The sequence below is a fragment of the Natator depressus genome, chromosome 11, assembly GCF_965152275.1.
Source record: "Natator depressus isolate rNatDep1 chromosome 11, rNatDep2.hap1, whole genome shotgun sequence".
NCBI lineage: Eukaryota > Metazoa > Chordata > Testudines > Cheloniidae > Natator > Natator depressus.
Window position 1 is genome coordinate 71,765,024 of NC_134244.1, and position 13,921 is coordinate 71,778,944.

At 55.3% G+C, this 13,921-nt stretch overlaps 1 protein-coding gene across 1 annotated transcript in view; it reads left to right on the plus strand.

Moving 5' to 3' along the window:
• LOC141996201 (uncharacterized) overlaps positions 1-13,921 on the plus strand; it is a 41,798-nt gene that overhangs the window by 12,004 nt on the left and 15,873 nt on the right. The gene's annotated exons all lie outside the window — the stretch shown is intronic.

Below are 13,921 nucleotides of genomic sequence, written 5' to 3' on the forward strand. Positions count from 1 at the left end.
CTTCACCTGCTTCCCTGGTTCTTGTCTCACAGACAGAGAGCAGACCAGAAGGCCGAAGGGCAGACAATTCAATGTTTATTGGGGTTAGTTTCCAAGCAAGCATATTTTGCACCCTTCACACCAGTCAGGCTTATCCCTATACGCCGATAGAGCCTTTACCCCGCGTCCCCCCCCCTTCCCGGCCCTGACGCCGCAGAGCCTTTACCCCGCGTCCCCCCCCCCCTTCCCGGCCCTGACGCCGCAGAGCCTTTACCCCGCGTCCCAGTTCCCCATTCTCATTTTCCCTTCCCCCTCCTCCTTCTTAGCAGGTCCAAATAGACCTGCAGTGCACTCCCCTAGTCACATCCCTTACAACTTATGGTCGTGTTTTGTTCTCGAGGGTCATGAGTTGGGGTCTTCATGTCACCTCTTTTGTACCCCATGGGAGGAGTGAGGTTGTTCTCCAGTTAGGGACAGATATTTCTTTGGTCTTTTAGTCTTTTACCTCTCCCCCTATCCCTCCTTTCCCCTCCTGACTTGTTGCTTGACCTTGCTTTGAGAGAAAGAGTTGAGGCAGTTTTCAGGTGTGCGCTCATATATTCCATTCCAGCTATGCCCAGTAACACTTTAGTTCCAGTTCTTCTCTCTTTTCACCCCATCTGCTTGTGGGCAAATGTAAAACACGGGGTCCTTGTCCTTTGTTTACACATATTAGTATAAAATGTAAGAGTATCAAAAAGTCAACCCCCAAATTCTTTCTCAGGCTGACAAACAGGCTTATATGCTAAGAGTATCCATCTGCCCGTCTCTGGGGGCAGGTTCCGGCAGCAGCTGACCCTGAGCTGATCAGTGACCCTCTGGCTTTGCCTGGTCTAAGCTAGCCCCAGGCAGAGGAGGAGAAGCCCCGATCAGCCCTCCGACGGGTTACCCTGCCGATCTGGGTATGCCACCTGAGGTACTGGGGTTCCACTGAGCCTGCCCGTTCAGCCAGGGCCCCCTGCCCTGCCAAGCCAGGCTCTGCAGCCTGCTCTGTCACACACACAGGAAGGGCCACATCCTGCTGCAGAAAGACACAGACGCGGAGATTAGGTCTGCACCGTGAGACCCAGCTCAGGAAGTGCCCCGCATGCGTGTAGGAGTGCAAAGCCAAGGAGTGCACTGTCCTCCCAGCATGGCACTTACCACAACGGTCTGTGCTCTCCGTGCTTAGGAATCACACTCTGATTTCTTTGATCCTGAGTCAGACTCCTTAGGGCTAGAGATGAAAGTGTCCCAGACCTGGAGGGGGAATTCAAATGAACCCCAAACCTCTGGCTGATCTTTCTGAGCTAAAATCCCCGCTTTCATCTGTTGCAGAGGTCAGCAACCTTTGGCTCCCGGTCCGTCACGGTAAGCGCGGGCCGAAGGACATGCTGGCCGTGCTTCCTGCAGCCCCCACTGGCTGGGAACGGTGAACCGCAGCCACTGGGAGCTGCGAGCGGCTGTGCCTGTGGGCGCTCAGGTAAACAAAGCGTCTCGCGGCCCGCCAGCGGCTTACCCTGGCAGGCTGGGAGCCAGAGGTTGCCAATCCCTGATCTATTGTTAAAGTAGCTTCTGGGCTTTGTAGATGTTCAGGTTTGGGGTTTGGGTTTTTTTATTATTATTTTTGCATTAGGATGGTGTTAAAACTTTTGTAAATGACCCAACAAAATAATGAGGAGGTGCTGAGTACAGCAGGTTTATCCAGTTCAGAAGAAAATGAATAAACTGGGTTTCCTTCTTTGGGGAGTTAGAGTTCTGTGGGATTTCACTTTATGAACCTGCAAGTATTTTGTAGTGCACCTTGTAGTGTTGGTTTCTGTCTCTTCCTGAAGGCCGTTTGGTCACATATTTGGATATTAGTTTACTTTGACAGGATGTAGCAGGTTTATTGAGGACTTTATGAGACAAAGGATCAATTGCCAGAAGAGTCCTTTCTTTGTTTTATTTTAACCATTCTTTCCCATTGTCATAAGATTTTTGTGTGTTTGAACAATGAAAAGTCTCAATATCTGTCAGCAGGAACACTGAGGGTGAGTGCTAGATTCACACTCCGAGAGGCCGAGACTGAGCGGGACATGGATTTACTGCCTGATCCCTGCAGAGATGTGAGATGCACCAGGAGAGGGAGAGGGCAGGGAAACAGAGTTGGGAAACTGCAGATTTTTCTCTTGACAACCAGAGAGTGGAGGTTGAGAACTGTGAACTTGCTGCACCAATGCCAGAGAGAGACAGGAACTGCCCTGTGAGTGCTGGGTGAAGCCATCCCTCAAATCTAAAGGCTACAAATGATGCCCCGAGATGAATGATCGGGGAGGGGGCAGCATCTCCTGAGACAAGAAGGAAGCTGGGGAAACCAACAGGCCTGGGCCAGTGTTGAAGCCAGATTGACCCCCATCATTGAGGCCAGAGGTAGATGAGGAGCCTGACAGCCCAGCTCATCGCCCCTCCCCATCTACCAGTGTCCAGTGTGGGGATGACAGCAGCTCTCTCTGCCCCCCCTTAACCCCACACTGCATCCGTCTAACCTCTGCTTCATGGATTCCCTGCCCTCGGAGTGTTTGCTTTGTGACTGGTCCCAGCATCTCTCCTGGATTCTCTGCCCTTTTCCACCAGTCGGTAAATGTTGCTCTGTTGCGGGTGCGTGGGGGATTTGGGTGCAGCAGTGTGCTGGGCTGGGGATGCAAAGTCCTGTGCTGAGCTGGGCTGGGGGACAGGAGTCTGTTTCTCCTTGGTCATAATAAAGTAGAATTTAGTTTCTCACACTGTGTCCTTGTTTTCCATTAACTACCCACCGGATTCAGAGGGGAGGTTACCAGGAAATGCAGAGCAAGCCTGGTCTGGTACGGAAATGCACAGTGAGGTCACTCATACAGTCTCAGCTCTGCCTTGTCATAGGCTGTTACAGGCTGTATATTGACAGATTTCTATACGGAGAATATGGCTACAGTGGTTCTGCTCTGAGCTGGTTTCATCCCCAAACCCCGGCTCGCTCAGCCTTCCCACCGGCCATTCTAGCTCAGACCCGTTTAAAGCACTGGGGCTATGGGCAGTGGTCCAATTAAGCATGTGATTAAGGTTTGGCAGGACTGGGAGGTTAGATGTGTGGGTTTGGGAGAATGCATCCGATGAAGTGAGCTGTAGCTCACGAAAGCTTATGCTCAAATAAATTTGTTAGTCTCTAAGGTGCCACAAGTCCTCCTTTTCTTTCTCCCTGTTGATACTCGGCCTGGTCCTCAAAGCAAAACTTTCCTCAAATTTCTTCTTGTCTGGTTTCAAAATAATTTTGTCTCAGTTAATACCATGATAATTTGTAACACAGCAGCAGCCAGAGGCTCCACAGAAGACTAAGGCCGTGTTGTGCTAGGTGCTGTATCTACACATCATGAGAGACAGCTCCTAAGGGAAAGAGCTTAGAGTCTAAATACGCAGAACAGCCAACGCAAGGATTTTGCAAGTGTCAGGAGTGACCCTGAAATCTAACGGGCTACAAGTGACGCCCCAAGGGGAATGATGAGGGGAGGGGGCAGCATCTCCTGATGTCTGAGAGACCGAGGCTCTGCCCTTGAAGCAGGAATTCAACTTCTGTTATGTGTGGAACACAGATTGTTCTTCCCCAGAATTACGGCTCTTACCCCTAGAGCACAGAACACATTTTCTGAGAAAAGTCAGTCTCTTATTGGCTTTAGCAATAATCATTAACGATGGGTCTGATCAGACATTCTGCACCGACTGTCAGACCCTGCCATGGAGTGATACCCTTTAAAGCCCCGTACGGTTCTGATTAAGGTATTTGAGTGCTTGGGGACCCAGATTATATTAAACTGATTTTTAAGTCCCATTAGATTTTCAGTAAGTCTTTCAAAAGTATCGTTTTAAAAATCTAACCCAAAGTCATTTTTTAGGTATTAGGCACCTGAGGATGCAGATAGGGGCTTAGTGGGGTTGGCAAAGCAGGTGAGGCATTGGGGCTAGATGCACAAAAAGATTTAGATGTCCAGCTGCTAATTTCACTTTAGATACCTGAATCTGACTCGTAGATGCCAACAATCCTAAAACACACACGCTCAACTGTTGCCTAACTCTGCTCAGGAGTGGCGAGGGCAGGAGTTTGGGGGAAGGGGTGGCGTGGGGTGGAGTAGGGGCAGAAAGAGGTGGATCAGGGCCTTGGTGGAATGGGGGCGGGGAAGGAGGAGAATGGGGGGCAGGGGTGGGGAAGGAAGAGGAGGGGCGGCGTGGGCCCTGGGGTGGGGTAAATTGTCTCTTCCCCCAGGCCCCGCCCTCTTCACTCCGCCTCTTCACTCCCCCACTTCCCACCACCACTCTGCCTCTTCCACCGGACCCCGTCCTCACTCCGCCTCTTCCCACTTCTGCTCCGCCTCTTCCCCTAGGCGCCTCCCTCACATCCGCCTCTTCCCACCTCCGCTCCGCCTCTTCCCCCAGGCCCCGCCCTGGTTCCGCCTCTTCCCACCTCCGCTCCGCCTCTTCCCCTAGACCCCGCCTGACTCCACCTCTTCCCACCACCGCTCCGCCTCTTCCCCTAGGCGCCTCCCTCACATCCGCCTCTTCCCACCTATGCTCCGCCTCTTCCCCTAGGCCCTGCCTGACTCCGCCTCTTCCCACCTCCGCTCCGCCTCTTCCCCTAGGCCCTGCCTGACTCCGCCTCTTCCCCAGGCGCCTCCCTCACATCCGCCTCTTCCCACCTCCACTCCACCTCTTCCCCTAGGCCCCGCCCTGGTTCCGCCTCTTCCCACCTCCGCTCTGCCTCTTCCCCTAGGCCCCGCCCTGGTTCCGCCTCTTCCCCCAGACCCTGCCCTGACTCCGCCTCTTTTCACCACCGCTCCGCCTCTTCCCCATGGCGCCTCCCTCACATCCGCCTCTTCCCACCTCCGCTCCGCCTCTTCCCCTAGGCCCTGCCTGACTCCGCCTCTTCCCACCTCCGCTCTGCCTCTTCCCCTAGGCCCTGCCCTGAGTCCGCCTCTTCCCACCTGCGCTCCGCCTCTCCCCCCAGATGCTGCTCTTAGTCTGCACAGGCACTGCCAGCCGGACCGTGATATGGGGCAGCAGCTGCTCTCAGGCACCCCAGTTCCCCACCCAGGGCAGGTGGAGGCTCATGGGCTCCCCACAGCTGCCTGGGCTCCCTGGGTTGTTTTTACCACAGTCCAGGACAGTGATCCCTACACTGTGGGGTGTCCCAGCCATACGGCTAGCCCCACTCCCAATGCAACCCCACTCCTGGCCCTTGACTGCAACCTTTGGACCCACCACAACGCCTGGCTCTTGTTCCTGGCTCTGGCCTTGGCTCCCAGGGTGGGGTGGAGACGAGGTAAAGGTTGGGGCTCCTGGCCTCGGGTGCCCATCCAATCTGTTTTGGCCTTGGGGGTCCCAACTTTTTTGACAAAACTGGACATTTGTTCCATTTGCTTTTGCCAACTGATCATCAGTTGCCAAGAGAAAACTTTATGAATACCCAGTTTTGCCAAAAAGGGATGGGGGGGGGCATCAGGGGGCCTGGGTGGGGCTGAGGGAAGGAAGGGCAAGGGGGCTCAGCAAGCTCGACATGGAGGGCTGGGGGGAAAGAGAGAGGGGGCTCGGCCACCTGCACAGAGGTTTGGGGGGAAGGGAGACAGGGCTCGGCCGGCTCCGCACTGGGGGGTAAGGGAGAGGGGGCTCGGCCGGCTCCGCACTGGGGGGGTAAGGGAGAGGGGGCTCAGCCAGCTCCACACTGGGGTTTGGGGGGTAAGGGGGGGGGGCTCGGCCAGCTCCATGTGGGGGGCTGGGGGGTAAGGGGGGGGCTTGGCCGGCTCCGCGCGGGGGGCTGGGGGGAAGGAAGGGAGAGGGGGCTTGGCCGGCTCCATGTGGGGGGGTTGGCGGAGAAGGGAGAGGGGGCTTGGCCAGCTCCGCGATGGGGCTTGGGGGGTAAGGGGGGGGGGCTCGGCCGGCTCCGCGCGGGGGGCTGGCGGGGAAGGAAGGGAGAGGGGGCTCGGCCAGCTCCGCACTGGGGTTTGGGGGGGGAAGGGAGAGGGGACTCGGCTGGCTCCGCACGAAGGTTTGGGGGGAAGGGAGAGGGGGCTCGGCCGGCTCCGCGCGGGGGGCTGGCAGGGAAGGGAGAGGGGGCTCGGCCGGCTCCGCGCGGGGGGCTGGCAGGGAAGGGAGAGGGGGCTCGGCCAGCACCGCACGGGGGGCTGGGGGGAAAGGGAGCTCGGCCGGCTCTGCACGGGGGGCTGGGGGGGAAGGGAGAGGGGGCTTGGCCGGCTCCACGCTGGAGTTTGGGGGTGAGGGGAGGGGGCTCGGCCGGCTCCGCGGGGAGGGGCGGAGGAGTTCACTCATTCTCTACGCAGGCTCCCTCACTCTTCCGGCCTGGCGTGGGACCGCAGAAGAAAGAGGGGGAGCAGGGCTGGGGGTGGGCAGCAGGGGGCAGGGCCAGAGTGCCAGCGCTCCTGTGGGGCTGGGGCCCCGAGACACAGGGCCCTTCGGCACATGCAGTAATCCGCCCCGGGCCGGAGGGGTGAAGGGGGATGCAGGGGGCAGGCTGGGATGGGGATGCGGGGCAGTGGGTGCACGGGAGGGAAGTGGGTGGCGGGTATGAAGTGCTTGAGAAGGTGAAGCCTCCCCGAACTGGGCAAGACACGCTGGATGGGGCGCACCTCTCTTCGGAGCCTGCCACCTTTGAAGGGTTGGTGTTGGGAGGGCCCGAGACAGGGGTGGCACCAGCACCTGGACCGTGGCCCTGCTCGTGCTCTGGCCGCGTGCCAGCCGGAGACCCTGCTCCCTCGCGGCTTCTTCCTTTGTGGCCCCGCCCTCACTTTGCCTTTTCCCCAAGGCCTTGCCGGCCACGGCTTGGGCCTCTCTGTCCTGTTCCCCATGCCCCTCACACCTCTCCTTGGTCCGAGAAGCCCCAAACTGCTTCCGGCCGGAAATCGGTCATGGAGACGGGACTATTACAAGGCATTTTCAGCGCACGGTAAGCAGGCAGATGCGTTTTTCTGCTTTCCTTGCAAACGGGGTTCCAGTGATTTGACAGCAGTGTCCCTGGTCAGCAGCAGCCGGCAGTCAGGGGTAATTGGGGGCAGCGAATGCCCCCCCCCAAGTGTTTGTACTTGCTCAAGTTCCAGAAGGGCCAGGGGAGCGCTTGGCTCGGGTGGAGGGCGCGAGCAGCAGGAACCGTGGGGTTCTGGGGGTGGAGAAAAGGAGGGACTCAGTGAGCAGCAGACCGGGGGGGGGAGGGGGCACAGGGATGGGGTGGAGGAAAGGAGGGAGTCAGGACTCAGAGAGCACCAAAGCGGGCAGGAGAGCGGGGTGGAGGAACTCAGCAAGGAGCAGGTGGTGGGGGTCTCAGAGGGGTCTTGCGATTTGGTGGCCTGCGAACGGTAGTGTCTCAAGGAAGGGGGTGGAGGGACGTGCGGGGTGGGTGAGCCTTGGGGGACGGGGCTAAGTGGGGGTGGGGCCTTGGGCTGACCCAAGGGACGTGGTGGGGAGAGGGGAGTGGCGAGGAGGCCAAGCAGGGGCCTGGGCAGAGCCGTGGTCAGGCCTCGGGGAGCTTCCGGCGCTCTGCTCAGCCTCCCCAAAAGCCAGAGCGACGTGGCGCCACCCCCAGCCGTGCGGGCAGTAGCACACCTTCGCCGAGACACCACCTCTTACAAGCGACCACTTTTGCCAACTTCCATGAGTGGTCGCTCTGGGCACGTGTTACCCTCATTTCTTAAACAGTCAACGGCTGGGGCCCCTCCTTTGGTGTTCTCTGGAGCCCCTTCCTCTGCTTTGCCTTCTCCACGCTTGGACACGTTCTTGCCTAGAGGAGAGCAGGGAATGGGGCTGTCCGAGCCATGCCTGGCGTGGCTGCCCGCTCCGGTCCCCAGCAGTGACCCAAGAGCCTCCAGCACCGGTGCCATGTTTACAGGGCTCAGTGCAGGGAGGGAGGCCCGGGCAGCCCAGCCCCTCTGGGGCCCAGCCCCTCTGGGGCCCAGCCCAGCCTGCATCCCAACTTCAGGGAGACTCACTGCAGCCAACTGCTCCAAAGAGATACGCTGCGCCACTCTCTGCTGCCTGCTTGGTGCTCCCACTTGCCTATCACAGCTCCCCAGCCTCTGCTTGGCGTGCAAGGCAACTCCCCGCCTCTCCCTATTGCGCTTGAGCCATCCAAGTCAGAGCGGCTTTGTCCCAGGAAGGGTGTTCAAATGTGCATTTGCTAGTCGCTGACTGGCCCGTGCAAAGAGCACCTGGGGCTGTGATTGGAGGCCGGACCAGGAGCTCCCCTCCTTGCTAGGCTGTGCCATGGGGGTGAGTCTTGCCACACTCTCAGAAACTCCCCAGCCCTTGTGTGGGGGGTTGAAGTAGGTGGTACATACCACCCCCATACCCACCGCCTGCAGCCACCGCTCTCTCCCCTCTGCCTTCAGAGCTGGGTGGCCGGAAAGCAGTGGCTGCTTTGACCTTTGTGTTTAGAGGGGTGGCTATGGCCCCCACAAGCCCCCCCCAGCACTGCTCCCGGGGTGTGTTCGTTCAGTGTGCTGCCCAGCTCTGCGCAGACAGCGGGTCCCGCAGATGTTGACAGCACGGCCCAGTGTCGCTAAGTGCTGAAGGCTGGAACGTCCTCGCCTTCCTGACGCTGCCAGGAACGGCTCAGTCAGTGGCGGGACTGCCCACTGCCCCCTCGGCTGAACAAAGAATTAAGGCAAAGTGCCCCGACATTTATAGACTGAAACAAACATCTAGAATACGCAACTAACACCCCACCTTACGTGTGTCCTGACAGCGCTTTGTCACCTCCCCTTCCTCCTGATATCTTGGACACAACATTCCTCTCCACTGATTTATCAAACCAGCTTGTACTAGACTGGGCTGTATCTCTATGAGCTGGGCTATAGTTATGTAGATCTCTAGTGCCCGGTACACTAGCAACAACTTTGCCAAATTCATGTACTGGGCAGTGAACTTGTGAGCATCTGCTTTAATACATGGCCTGGCTTGGTTTCACAGCCTCTGGTTCAGGACTCAGATCTTGTGCCAGGCCCACTGCTCCAGGCTTCTTCTCTCTACTATCCCCCAATCTATGGTGATTACTGAGGGCGGCAGTTCTCCTCCCAAACTGAGGGAATCCTACATTAGTCAGTAATTAGAGACAGAACAAATCTGTGAACATTGAGGAGAGTTTATAGCCATATTTGACAATTAAGAGAAAGTGAGGAAAAATCGAAGAAGATTTACACACATTGGCTAAGCAGACAGGAAAAAAGAAAAATCTGAAAGGTTTCATAGCAAACAGGTCTTTAAAGCAAAACCACACAATCTTTATGCAGAGATTATGTCAGTAACCCATCAAGAGAGGGAAAGTGATCAGCATGGGGCGGGAGGGGTGCAGTAAAATTCAGTAAGTGAAGAAAGGGGGGAATCCGTGCAGCAATATTTGATGATTGGAGAGAAAAGCGGCAAGATTGCAGGGTAGAATATCTGCAGGTTAAATCATTCCATGGTGGAGCAGCAAAAGTGGATGGGAGGTATGTCAACTTTAGCTTCAAAATATTATAGTAAAAGCATGTTCTTAACGGTGCACAGTTGAGCAGTCTCAGTTACCATTGCCAGAATCAAGGATGTCTGGGCTCTGTTAATTCATCCCCCATGTGTCTGCGCCTTGCCATATAATCTCCAGTGACAGGACCACACACTGCAGCGCTCATTAACACAGGACCCTGCCTCATTCAGGGTACATCTACCCTGCAAAGCCCCCCAAAACAACACAAAAAACCACTGCAGCGAGTCTCAGGGTCTGGGGCAGGCGACTCAGGGTTGTGGGGCTCCGTCCGCAGGGCTAAAATAGCAGTGTCAAGGCTCGGGCTGGAGCCTGGGGTCTGAGATCCTCCCTCCTTGCCAGGTTTCAAAGCCAAGGGTCCCACCTGAACCCAAACACCCACATTGCTATTTTAGCTCCAAAGCCAAGTCAAACGGCCTGTGCTCTGAGATTCCCTGACTCGAGTCTTTATTTGCAATGTAGACGAACCCTGAGGGAATTTTAAGCTCTGAAGTCTCTGAGGGAGCCAACATGTCCCTGACCCATCTCTGGAATTCAGTGGCTCCCCTTGACTTGCCCCAGGGCCGTAATGGAGCTGTGTGTGTAAATGGCAAATCACCCCCAAACAAACATCTCCCCCCTCTCTCTGCTCTATCTTAATTACTCTGGGCAAAACGCCCTGATTCCCTCCGACAACCCATGTGTGGGGTTAATTACATTTTCTCTGTCTGTGCCCCAAATTGTTCCTTTTCCTTCTCTGTTTGTGGTGCTGGAAACTTTAAAATTGAAATCCATGTTCTGGGGCTTCCCTGCAGACCTTATCTGGGCTGAGCTGTGACCTGCAGACTTGGAAATAACAACACTTAGATGCCCCATGAAAGATAAAATCCGTCTTCGGTTTGAGGCTCTGCCACATCCTGGGTGCAATCCAGACCGGACAGAGCAGACATGCCAGCTCTCGTGAACTGATCCCAAGAGTCACCATTTCTGAGTCAAATTAAGCCTCACTCAGAGATCTCCTGGTAGAACGCTCAAATGTCAGGGTTTTTTTTCCACCTGAGGCACATTCTTAAAATGGGTTTCCAGCCAAACAGGAGTGACCTGCCCTAAACAAAGGAATGTGCTTCCTCCATAAGGCAGTTACTTCTACAGCACTTGGAAAGACCATGAGAAATCTCTTACATAGCAGGTAAACAAAGCTAACAAGTGGGGGGGAAGGGAGAACTTCAGCTGAGATAGAAAGAAGCGGGGAGGGGCCAACCCTCAAACAAGCAATTTAATCAACTGGAAAAAAAAACCCCTGACATGTGAGAGTTCTAAAAGTGAGGCTTCAATGTTACTTTGAAATTCTGTCAGCTGCCCCAGATGCGGCAGGGCTCCAACTGTCAGCCCCAGGTGGCTGCTCCCCTGCTGTCCTGGGACGTGGGAGAGGGGACCCCACTGCAGCCCCCCCTTTCTGGGAAGGGTGAAGGACCCTAAGGAGCAGAGATGAGGCTGGGGGCTGTAGGAGGCTGAAGTGAGGCAGATGGGGGCTGATGGGGGGGGCTGCATTGACGGTGGGTTCTGAGCTGGGATGGGATGAGTGCTGGGAGGGTGCACTGAGTGCAGTGGGGGTCAGTGGGGTGGGGGGACTGGAGTGCTGGCGTGGTGACGATGGCGGCTAGGGGATTGAACTGGGGGGCTGAATTGAGGGGTTGGGTGGGGACAGAAGTGATGGGGGGTTGGGGAGACAGGATTAATTGCTGGGCAGGAGATGGGCACTTGTGAGAGCTCCTGTAGCAGGGACCAAAATCACCTTATCCAGTATGTGAGAGAGTGGGGGACACTGATTCTCACATGCGCACACACTAAGCTCTGATGGGGAGGGGAGGGGAGGTCAAACAAGACTGACCTACAAACACAGTATAAACTTTTATTAAAATCTCATGATTTCTGGGCAATTTCATGATTTTTGATCTCCCCAAATTGGCAATACTGCACTGATGGGCAAAGAGAGAGGTAGCAAATTATGACAGGACCCCGTTGCCTGATTTTAGGAGGTTAATATTATGAGTTAGATCATATGGATTATAGGCTCATCAATTGATCAGATCAGAAGATAAGAAGTTTCTTGTCCCAGAATCAGGCTACATAGAGTTTGCGAGGACCATTGGGATGTACGACAAGGACACTCACACTGAGACAAATGTAGCCTTAAAGACTTTTATAGAGATAAATGGAATAGTAACCAAACAGCAATCAAGTGGTAAAATGATCAGAGTTACAAAGGCAATAATGTTGGTCTAGAGATACATGTGATATTATGCACTATCAAGCTTTTGATTAATATACTCACAGTCTTGCATTATAACTAGGGCTGACGACAGAATTGCCGGGCTCCTGGGCAAAGGGGGGGGGGCATGACTTTGGGCCCCTGGAAGGGGCAGGGCCTCAGGCAGAAGGGGCGGGGCTTCAGGGGCTAACCTGTAGCCTCCCTTTTGCCCCCCTCTCCCCATCAGCAGCATTGGGTGCCCCATACTGCTGCTGGCCTGGCCAACGATTTAAAAGCGGCCAGGAGCCCCGAGCTGCCAGCGGCACTGCTACTGCTCTTTAAAAGCAGCAAGGAGCTTCCTGCTGCTGCTTCCCTGGGAGTCCCGGGCCCTTTTAAGTCACCCAGGCCCCTGGGCAATTGCCCCCCCTTTGCCCCACACCCTGCCGTCAGCAGCCCTGTTTATAACCTGGAGGTAAGAGACCAAGGACCAGCCTTGCCTCTGGCATGCCAAGAGAGTTCAGGTCCAGGTCCCTCAATTCTTGAGTGAGAAGGACAGAGCTTACGAGAAGCTAGAGAGCTAAGAGCTATAGAAGACTGACAAAGTTAACTTAAGAGTTTTACTTATCTGACTGACTTAACACTTACAATTCAGAACTAACAGAGTAATAAACCAAAGGGCAATAAAGAGAGAACTAAGAAGCCTCTTAGGCATGGTGGGTCACCCTTGTCACAGAGCTTGAACACCTGAGCCCTCTTTCTATGTCCAAACTTCATCTCCTCTCCCACAGAAATGTTGGGGTACCCTTACTTCATAGGCTGGTATGTTTGTATATATTGATAACATATATACACATATTAATGACATTAGCTCATTCTCTTATTTCTGCCCTACCTGGTTATTTCGGTTCTTTTCCAAGTTCCAAGTTGAGGCATACCTGTTAAGTTTAAAGAGGGTATGCAGTTAGGTAGCCCCCCATACCACCCTGCTTCAACACATCCTTTACCTATCTGTGTTAAAGGTTGCAACCATATATGGACCTTATGCTTTTACTCATCAACACCTATCTAGGTGAAAGGTCCTAAACTGATATACACTAACTTTGCCTTAAAACAACATACAGGGTGTGGCCTGTAGGTCCCTTGCATTGCAGCCAAAAATACTCTAATATAAATCTCTACACATTTTATAACCTATTATAATAAAACAAATAGTCAAACCCATAAGAAAATAAGAATCCCATAAGAAAAGATATATAGGCAAGTAAGCAGGCTAGCCCTATAGGCTTCAATATCCTCAATCTATCACAACTTTCTACCCCTGGTCTAGGAGATGCGGAAAGGTAGAGAATGGGGAAAGGTAATCGTGTTGGGAATGTCCCCAGCCATCAGAATTTACCAGCCCCGGACCACAGGATGGAGAAAGAGCGAGATGGGAACACGATGATAGAGGAACCCCATTCATCACAGTCTGTTACCGCGGGAGCAGAAAGTGGGGAAATGTGAGAAGTACCAAACTGTGGTGGGAATGTCTCCATCCATCACAACTTACTGGCCTGGGACTGTAGGGCGGGGAAAGGCAGAAGCAGCAAATTGTGACAGGGCAGCAAAGGAGGGGTGCACCAATGTACCAGAGCAACTTGTGCAGGCAGAGTTACACTGGCAGGGGAGGAGCAGGGAGCCCTGCGGGGGCAGGAGGGAGAACTGGAGGGCCCCAGGGGCAGGGGAATTGAACCCTACAGCTAACACCAGAAGAAGCTGGTGGCAGGGCGCTGACAGCTCCATGGCCCGAACTAGGGGACCAGCCCTTGCAGCTCAGCCCAGGCTCGCAGACAGTGACATGCTGTGGGGAAAAGAGACCCAGTGATCCAGCACACGAGGACCCCGGAGGCACTGAGCGGAGGAAGCCTGGGGCCCAGCCTGGCAGCAAAAGGGAATTGCGGTCGCGGCCTCACCAGCCCCCTGGGCCTCGGTTGCTGCTGCTGGGGCCCCTCGAGCCCTGGCTGCGGGCGGGGGAGGGATATTCCCGCTGCCCCACCCACCCCAAGAGACTCTCCCTGTGCAGAGACCCCAGCTCGGCCCCCCCGACTGGGATCCTGAGCCCTGCCCCCCAGCAGTGCCCCAGGGGGAGGGAAGGGGAGACCTGCCCCCCCAGGGAGATGCTCCTG